The following is a 9,575-nucleotide window of genomic DNA, read 5'->3' as shown; positions in this document are numbered from 1 at the left end:
CACCAGATGTGCTGGGACAGCTCAATTTCATGACTTTTTCTTCCTCAAAGAAGAATTTTTGCAAAATATAATTACATATGACCTAATTTTTAATAGTGAAAAATGGTTTTTCCAAGACATGTTGGGGAAACTTGTCCTTATTCCACATGTTCTGGTTTGAGGTTAGGAAAATGTAGGCTTAATAATAAGGAATGCATAAGTCATAAATGGCAACTTGGCACCAAGGGAAATGAAGAGCCACTGAGTTATGGAACAAAGAATGAAGAAGTTGTGGGGACAGAGATATTTAGATCCTCGTAAATAAAAAAAAAAGGCGCTCTAAAAATCTCCTTGAAATGACTTCCAAATGCAACAACAGGCAGACAGTATCCTAAAAGGACAAATATCTGCTCTTTGATTCAAAAAGTCCAAACCATGAAACTGGAGATACACTACAACAGTTAGGGTGTATGTACTCGACTGACTTCCATCCCTACTAACTCAAAGCTCTCTGAGCACCACTGGGGTGACCCTGTTGAGCCCTGGCAGCATAGGATCTGGCCCTGTAGAGAACACCCAGCCTCATTGGCTGAATATTGAGGGGAATGGCCCTCAATCCCTTTCGGAGAGATCACTGAGGAGGCTTTTTTTTTTTTTTTCCAAAACAAAGCCAAAAATCACGTGAGCTTAGAGATCCACTATTCTTCCTTAACCTCCACTAAAGACCTGATGTGACTTTCTCCAGGAAGATCCTCAAAGAAAGACAGTTTCAGGAGGAACATTTTTTAAAAAATATTTAGGAGACACTTGAGTGGAAGAGGTAGTATACAATGGGAAGGATGATCCCCAGTACTATATACTTCTCTGAGGTCTTCCAGGAGTGATTTCTGAACACAGAGCCACAAGTAAGCCCCGAGCACAGCCAGTGTGAGCCCAAGATAAACAACACAGAACACAAACAAAAAACAATATTCAGGAGAAACTCATTATTCTAAGAATTCAAAATGACTTTCCATTGTCCCAGGTAGCCTAAATTTATTTGTGCTTCCTTGAGTGGAAGAAAGGCTCGACAAATCGCATTTGGGAATGCAGGCTAATCTGCATACACATCTCTCAAACACCATACAAGAATCATGGGACATCACGGGAGAGGTTCACTGCTCAGTTGCAGCTTCAGCATTTTTTGCTGTGTATAGTACGCCTAAACAAAGACAATTTTATGCCATTATTACAGTCATGGTCATCTTCTTGATTATTCTTCCAAGTCAGCAAATTGGTGTTATTCATATAAGTAAAGAAATAAAAGGGTATAATTTTTTTAAGTAATGTAACAAAATAATAATTAAAAAAAACCCTCACAGATTAAAGCAGATCACTATTCTACTTGAATTTTCTCCCTATCACCCTGGAGTTAACCCATATTTTAAGAGCTCTAGTCACTAAAAATGTTTATATTCAACTCAAATCTAACTACTTATGTGTTTTAATGCTGTTTCTGAGACTATAAAAGTAATACATGTTCCTGTAGATAACTTGAGAGAACATGGAAACAAATGTAAAAATTCAATTCTAGCCCCACAAAAATGTACTGTTAATGCTTTAGTGCTTTTATCCTTTCTTATATATATAGACAAGTTACACAATACATCTTGCGACATAACTGAAAACACAGAATACAATATTTTGCCTCTATTTCACTTAATATGACACTAAAATATGATTCAAAATATTCTTTGAACACATTTCAAGAGCCATATAATTCTCTGTAATTTTTTTTGTTTGTTTTTGGGCCACACCCGGTAACGCTCAGGGGTTACTCCTGGCTATGCACTCAGAAGTCACTCCTAGCTTGGGGGACCATATGGGATGCCAGGGGATCGAACTGTGGTCTGTCCTAGGCTAGTACTGAATTCTCTGTATTATGCTAAATTCCCCTTAATGAATTTTTTGCCAAATATCTTTTAAATAATAATTTAATAAATATTTTGATACATAAATCTTTGTCTGCTCTACTATATCTTCAGGGTAACTTGATAAGTGGGAAATTATTAGGTTAGAAAATATAAAATATGGACATTTTTTAATTCTTTTAGTTCATTTTGATGATTTATTATTTTATAAATAAATTATTTAATTAAATCATTATGAGATACACCTTTATAAAGATGTTCATGTGTTTTAGTCATAAAATGAATAACTCTCTTCACCAGTTCATATATCCTACCATGAATGCCACCACTTTCCCTCCTGCCTTCTCCCCTGCTCTTTCCCTGCCTACCTTTGTGGCAGATTTTTTTCTTTTTTTTTTTCTCTCTCTCTCTCTCTCTCTCTCATTTTATTTTATTTCTAGACACTGGTTCATAATATTGCTACTGAAGGGGTATCATGCATATCACTTTATCTTCTTTCAGCACCCAGTTCTTGTTCAGAGTTAACATTTCCAATTACAATTGTCATAGTGTTCCCTTCTCTGCTCTACCTGCAGTCCCCTGAGATTTGTGGCAAACGTTCTCCTGGCCTTTGTATTTATTGTTTGTGGATATTAATATCACACTATCTTTTTTTTATATCCCACAAACGAGGGCAGTTATTCTATTTATATCCATCTCCTTCTTATAATACTCACCATATCCATCCATGTATAAACACATTTCATGACCTTTTTTCTAACAGTTGTGTAGTATTCCACTGTGTAGATATATCACAATTTCTTTAGCCACTCATCTATTCTCAGACATTTGTTTTGTTTCCAGATTCTGGCTATTATAAATAGTGCTGCAATGAACATAGGAATGCAGAGGGTTTTCCTGCATTGTGTTTTTGGATTCCTTGAGTACATTCCTCGAAGTGATATTACTGGGTCATAAAGATGATCAATTTCTAGTTTTTTAAGAAATAATCATATTGTTTTCCAAAAAAACAGGCCCATTCAACATTACCACCAATAGTGAGTAAAAGTCCTTTCTCCCCACATCCACACTAGGACTGGTTGTTCTTATTCTTTTTGCTGCTTGCCAGTCTCTGTTGGGTAAGATGATATCTCATTATTGTTTTGATTTGCATCTCCCTGATGATTAATGATGTGAAGCATTATTTTAGTCATCTTTAGCCATCTGTATTTCTTCCTTTAGAAAGTTTCTGTTCACTTCTTATCCCAGTTTTGGATGAAGCTAGGTTTTATTTTCTTGTTAAGAGCTACTAGAGCCTTAAAATGTTGTTTTGTTTGTTTTGTTTTGGGGTCACACCCTGTGGTGCTCAGGGGTTACTCCTGGCTCTGCATTCAGAAATCCCTCATGGCAAGTTCGGGGACCATATGCGATGCTGGGAGTTGAACCACTGTCCGTCCTGGATCGGCTGCATGCAAGGCAAATGCCCTACCGCTGTGCAAGCTCTCTGGCTCTGCCTTAAAATGTTTTTTTAAATAAAGATGCATTAGTTTACATTTCTAGAAGCAGTGTAGGAGAACATTATTTCTTATCTGATTTCAATACTAAAAATCATAATGAAAATAATTGATTTCTACATGGAATAAAAAAAATCACAATTTCATTGCTGTCACAACTCTCACGGTTTTTCACTTTCTAGATTAAAAGAAATATGATTGCAGGTATAACATATTTTTTCACAAGACCTGTGGTATTTTACTCAGAGTGCCTTTTTTCACATTCAAATAGTGTTTGAAGAGATAATCTTTGGTCTCTAGGGCTGTGCTTTGCACTTCACTGGCACAAACTGGAGAGAAAGAGAGCAAGTCAAAAGATGATGAGGGACAGTTCCAAACATGGAGCTGAACCACAGGAAAGGCCAACCATGATCAAATTATTGCACTAGCCCTTCCTGGAGGAGACCAGGGAAAAGAGGTGTAGAAAGACAGAAAAGAGTCTGAAAGGATGTAAATTTATGAGATAAATAGTGTTATTTTTCTTGAAAATGTTCCTTATTGAGAAAGACACCTAAAGAGGATGCTGGGAAGTGTAGAATTTAACTTTTTTTTTTTTTATCAAGAGTGTCAGATTGTGGTGTTTCCTAGAAGTAGAACAACAGACCTGAACAGCTGGTCAAGCAGCTGCCTGTAAAGCAAGTGAAGAGTAGAAAGACGGTCATCGAGGAATATGCTGTTGACATAGAAGGAGGCAGTTGTTGCCCAAGCATCCAGCATTGAACTGTAAGAGGTTCGTGAATGGGTGATTCTGGCTCGATAGAATTGGAGAGCCAAATGTATTGTTTAACAAAATGTTAGGCTGAAATTGGATTTGTAGCATATAAAGACAGACCCTGGTATTTTTAACTGTGATTCATGGGTGAATCTACACAGGTGTTGTGTACCTTGGATGATTTGAGACTTCAGATAAATTAGATTATACATAACCTAATATTTAAACAGGAAGGAGGTCAGTTACTAGGGTTTTTGTGCAAGATACAGACAGTGTGAGGGTCGCCACAGGTTCTAGAACACTGATTTCTGGAACTGAGCCCAGATCCTGTCTCTGGTTGGGGGTAGACAGCTTTCAACTATGGGGAATGACAAACTGAGGTGGCAAGAAGCCAGGAATGTCATGAAGAGAAAACAAGGAGAGAGCTCTTGAGGAACCCTCCAACTGAAACTTAAAATATTGCATTTCATTCTCACCAGTCAAGTGTATGAACAACTGGAAACTTCATGTGATAAACGAGGAGAGATTTATGGATGAGGAATAAAACATAATTTAGATGTGGCCCAGTGGGGAATGAACAAAAACTCTAAGTGTTAAGTGGGTAAAAGAAATAAAGTGAGCAGCCTAAACCAAGTGTATTTTGATATCAAGCAAAGCAGGAGTAAAGAAGAGATTCGCAGGGCCACATTTAAAAAAAAAATGCTAGCTTGTAAATCACGCACAAGAGATTGATGATGACTTTTAAAAGCTTAATGTATTGAACTGGTTTTCTTAATCTGTCTTTAATAAGAGAAATGGAACCAAGCAGCCATTTCAATTAGGTGATAATGTAGAGTTTGCAAAAATGTCCACAGCTGGTAAGAGAAACCTGGCGACTGTCTAAATATCTTTCTCAGCATGTCTTGATGAGATTCATCCTTGAAATGATACCTGCAAAATAATCTACACAATGCAGGGACTAGACAAGCAGAGTGGCGGGGGAAGGGAGCTGGGAGGGATGTGGAGAGGAAATCAGGGAGGCAATTAACTTATTTATTCCCTAAAACAGTGCCAGACAGCATGGTGTAGGGGAGAGGCATTATATAAGAATTAGGTGAAATAATCTTATTTTGGTCATAGGAAGTGCAAGTTAAACTATATTACTATTTTGGAAAATATATTTGAAAGTAAAGTTGTTTGGGAGTAGGGGTAGGAAGTGGTAGGTAGGTGGTGGTCAAAATCATGATATTTTTTCCCCAGTAACTTTAACAAATTCAACTTAACAAATTCAGGCAATCTGCCTGATCGTTGCCAACATTTATTTATTTTTTTTTAGAAAGAACTAATTTTATTCTGGACTATATGTTATATTTTGCTTATTCCAACATATTTTCCAATACATATTACAAACTTCACCTGCGCTGAGTTCTGGGGATAGCAGAGAGGAGGCAAAGTTCTATCTCAAACCTCCTTCTGTAGAACTCATCCTGGAGTTACCAACAGCCAAGAAAAAAGACAGTGTAAAGTAAGCATAAGAGATGCAAACCTTAAGGGTCAGACCTTTTTAATTTTTTTAAGAAAAACATATCCTTAATTCTGACTACTAATATTGTAAAAGGAAATCAATTTTAGAGTTGTTCAGATAAAGAAACATTACTGGCATATTCTAGTCATTTCAAAAACTTATTTCTAAAACAGAATTTGAGAATTCTTATGAATATTAATATTTAATTAGAATTAGAAATATCAAAGAACTTCAAATATAGGGTACTGGAAAAGGGAAATACATATGTGATTAAAGAGATTAATAATAAATGCTGAGTAAAATTTTCTTGAGAATAAAATTAAGGAAGAAATAGAGTCAATATTTTTTAAGTGCTCTATAAATAAATACTTGGGAGGACTATCATGAAGCTAGCTCAACACTTGAACAGAAAAGGCTGGGGGGGGGGGGGTGGAATGGGGATTTCTCAGGCTCTGTGATGGACCAGAGAGAAGCAGGAAGAAGGTTTTGCATGAAATGCTAAATCCTCTCAGCATCCATCTGGCAATTTATGTCCAGATGGCCTAAGCTCACAGAAGGCTCGGGTGGAAAGGACCAAAAGGCTTAGGAACTCTGTAGAATTAATTGGGGGAGAAAAACCTAAATTATTAAGAAAGAGGGGAAAGAAACATTAAATTCTTTTATATCTATGTTTCCACCCCAACGAGTAAACTGGATACCTCAAGTTATTATTGCAACATTTTTCTTACCATTTTGTATTTCTAGGATGTTTCTAAGTCCTATCCAGGTGAGGTGGTTATTAGAAATCACTGCTCAGCCAACTGCTATGTTAGGATCTTCTGGTGAACACCTGCATTCCAGACCAGATGATCCCACACAGTTTTGCCTTCTACATCTCTGAGTACCCATTTCTCTCAAAGGTTTACTCCATGCACAGGGAAACATGCCAAACAATATGCAGGCAATTATTTCCTGTGGGTCTTTGAAATCTGCAGCCTTTGCTTCAGTGTAAAAGAAACTGACTTCTCTTTAAACTCAATTTAAGCCATGGTTTTAGTCTTGGGGGATAGGTCGAAAAATAATGCAATAAAACTTTCCTGAGATGGTATCAGTACATCTTTGAGTTGGGAAGAATGAAAGAAAAGACAGAGAAGCATATTTTTAAAACAAACATTATCTCACTCCTCATGGACAGAGCTTGCTTAGTCCACAAATAAAGCACAAATTTGAATAAAATCAGTTTCTTTCCATTTTAGTCCTGTCTTGCATTGCCCACATCATCTCTCAAGGAGGTGCTTAGTGCCCCAGATCTGCAGGATGGATTTTACTGTAGCTCCTCACCTTTCCTGAGAACTCATAGCCAATGACAGAGGGAGGAATATAAAACTTGGTTATTGTATCTCAGTTGGACAATTCAGATGGGGAACATATACTCCAAAACGCTCTGAGATAGGTTGAGTTTTGGTTGACCATCATCTCAGCCCTTCTATTCATTTGTCCAATGTTGTCTTCACATCTTCCCTTCTACAGTATTTGATCTGTAAATATTATATATATATATATGCATATATACATAGACCTATAGACATCTTAGATTCTGCTTCCAGAGAACCCAAACTGCAAATGTGGACAGGAGTAGTTCAAGGAAACAAACAGTAAGACAGAATTCTGGATCCAGGTCATAAGGCATCACTCAAGCAATGAGGATTCAATTGGTGATAGATGGAACAGGTTTCCCTTAATCAAGGGAGGTAGTTGAAATGGGTGTGAAATAGACTGATATATCCATGGAAGAAAATATACTAGCACTGAGACTTATCAGGCATTTCAAGCTAAGGGGAAGTGGCAATATAATATTAATATAACATAAAATTAATATAACATGTCAATGGTAATGGGATCTACTTCTATGGTCCCCCCAATCCCACTAGAGTGATGAGTGCAGTCAGGTATAAGGCCCGAGCATTTGATGTGGCTCCAACACAAAATTAAATAGTCAAGATATGCCTGGAAAAATATTATAATGTTAGCTCTCTTAGCTCTTCTGTATTCTTGAACCTTCCTTCACAGTAGGGAAGCAGGTTTTCCCTACTGGGACTTAATACTTACACTTCCCTCTTGCTTGAAATGAACACGTCTTTCTCCCTTTTCCAAAAACATTGTCACATGCAAGCTGTAACTACTCATGATTGCTCCTACCTGCTTCTTCTGGTTGCTTAAGTAATAAATTGATCAAATCATAGCATATTCATCCATGGACGGGAACTTATAAGGAAGGGACTGTACTCCAGAAAAATTACAAGGAAGGTTTAGCTAACTTATAATGGAAGATACTAGGACAGTACCAGGGGACTAAATTTTGAGAAACTGGAACCTAAGATTGGTCATCGAAGGGTTCCTTGATTTGAAAGCACACTCCAATATAGGGTTAAAACATTGGCAAGAATCCCAGGAAATGGTGCCAGCTTGCTAGTGGAATGGTTTTTAGATGCATGGAAAAAAGTGGTCCATGTTAAATGAAGCTGCAGTGTCAGAATTTCTTTGGCAATCAGACCAATTTCAAGGTTTAGGATGTGGACATACTAGAAATGGATGTACTATTATATGAGGCTCAAAACCAATCAAAATATTGTTCTATAAGAAGGTCAAGGGGGCAAGCCATTAAGCAAGACTCTTAGAAAACATTGGTGAGACAGGCTCCAGCATCACTAAAATATTTAGTAGGATTGAAAGAACCACTAATGGTGACAGACAGGACCTCAAAATAACACAGCCCAAGTTGGCAACTATCAAGTTAAATGGATAGAACTGTTCTAATGAACACAAGGAGAGAGTAGAGGAGGGCTCCTGTATTCAATTATAGAGATTTCAGGGGTCCCTTAAGAACCACCAATAGTAGTAGTTTTTGGGAATTCTTAGGAAACTTCTGATGATTTTCTCCACACTTACGGAGTCATATATTCTGGTGTAAGATGCAGAAACAAGTTTGAACAAGTTTTCTAGGTTTGCCAAGTTCTCAAGGCAAAATTTGAGAATCTGTGTGTCATACAATGCAAGTATTAATAGGACCTGACTATAATCATTGACTTTATAAAGCAGAAATATGCAGGAAAGCTAGAAGGTTGACTCTTGCTCCAGAATGGCCTTTGAGTGGTCAGGGCGATAGTACAGTGGATAGGGTGTTTGCCTTGCCAGTAAGACCACTGTTCTATCCTTGACATCCCATATGGTCCCCGGAGCACTTCCAGGAGTGATTTCTGAGTGTAGAGCCAGTGTGGTTCAAAAACAAAAATAAAACCACCTAGAAAGGTCTTTGCATTCTTTTTGTCCAACAGAAAAGCAGCATTGTTAACAGATGACAGATCATTTAACTTATTTTGCTTGATACATTTCTACTTTGGGAACCTCAAGGTATTTTTGGTAGCAGAAATAAATATGCAAAGTGTTTAGCTCTTTGGCTGTTATGTTCCTGAACAAATAAAACATGGTACTTTTCTTAAGATTTTCCTGAGAAATTTCAAATTGAAGGGCTTAGCAACTATTTTCTGAGCAATTAATAAAATAATCTCTTATCACAAGGGACAAGGTAACACAATGAACACTTTCCTCCAGAACTTCCCCAGTCCCAAGATGCATGATTTATCAATTTATTTTTTGGGCATTACATTTTCATACCATTGTTGGTAGGCTTTCATGAAAAACACTTTAATATTTTTCAGCATCCTCTCTTCCTTGCTTCTGTCCACTATAACTGTAGTCCCATCTCCTTCTTATTCCCTAGTCCTCCATGCCATATTGCCTACCAAAGACCAGTTTTCATGATCTTTGTTTCCACTGGCCTTGGACATGTCATTCTGACATTGGTTGTTTATATCCTACCTAGGACAGATCATTTTGTATTGATTGGTCTCTCTCCTTCTAACTTCATTCAGCATGATACTTACTCCCCAGACCCATCC

The sequence above is a fragment of the Suncus etruscus genome, chromosome 13 (genome assembly GCF_024139225.1).
Source record: "Suncus etruscus isolate mSunEtr1 chromosome 13, mSunEtr1.pri.cur, whole genome shotgun sequence".
In the NCBI taxonomy this organism is placed as follows: domain Eukaryota; kingdom Metazoa; phylum Chordata; class Mammalia; order Eulipotyphla; family Soricidae; genus Suncus; species Suncus etruscus.
This window is presented reverse-complemented; position numbering follows the sequence as displayed.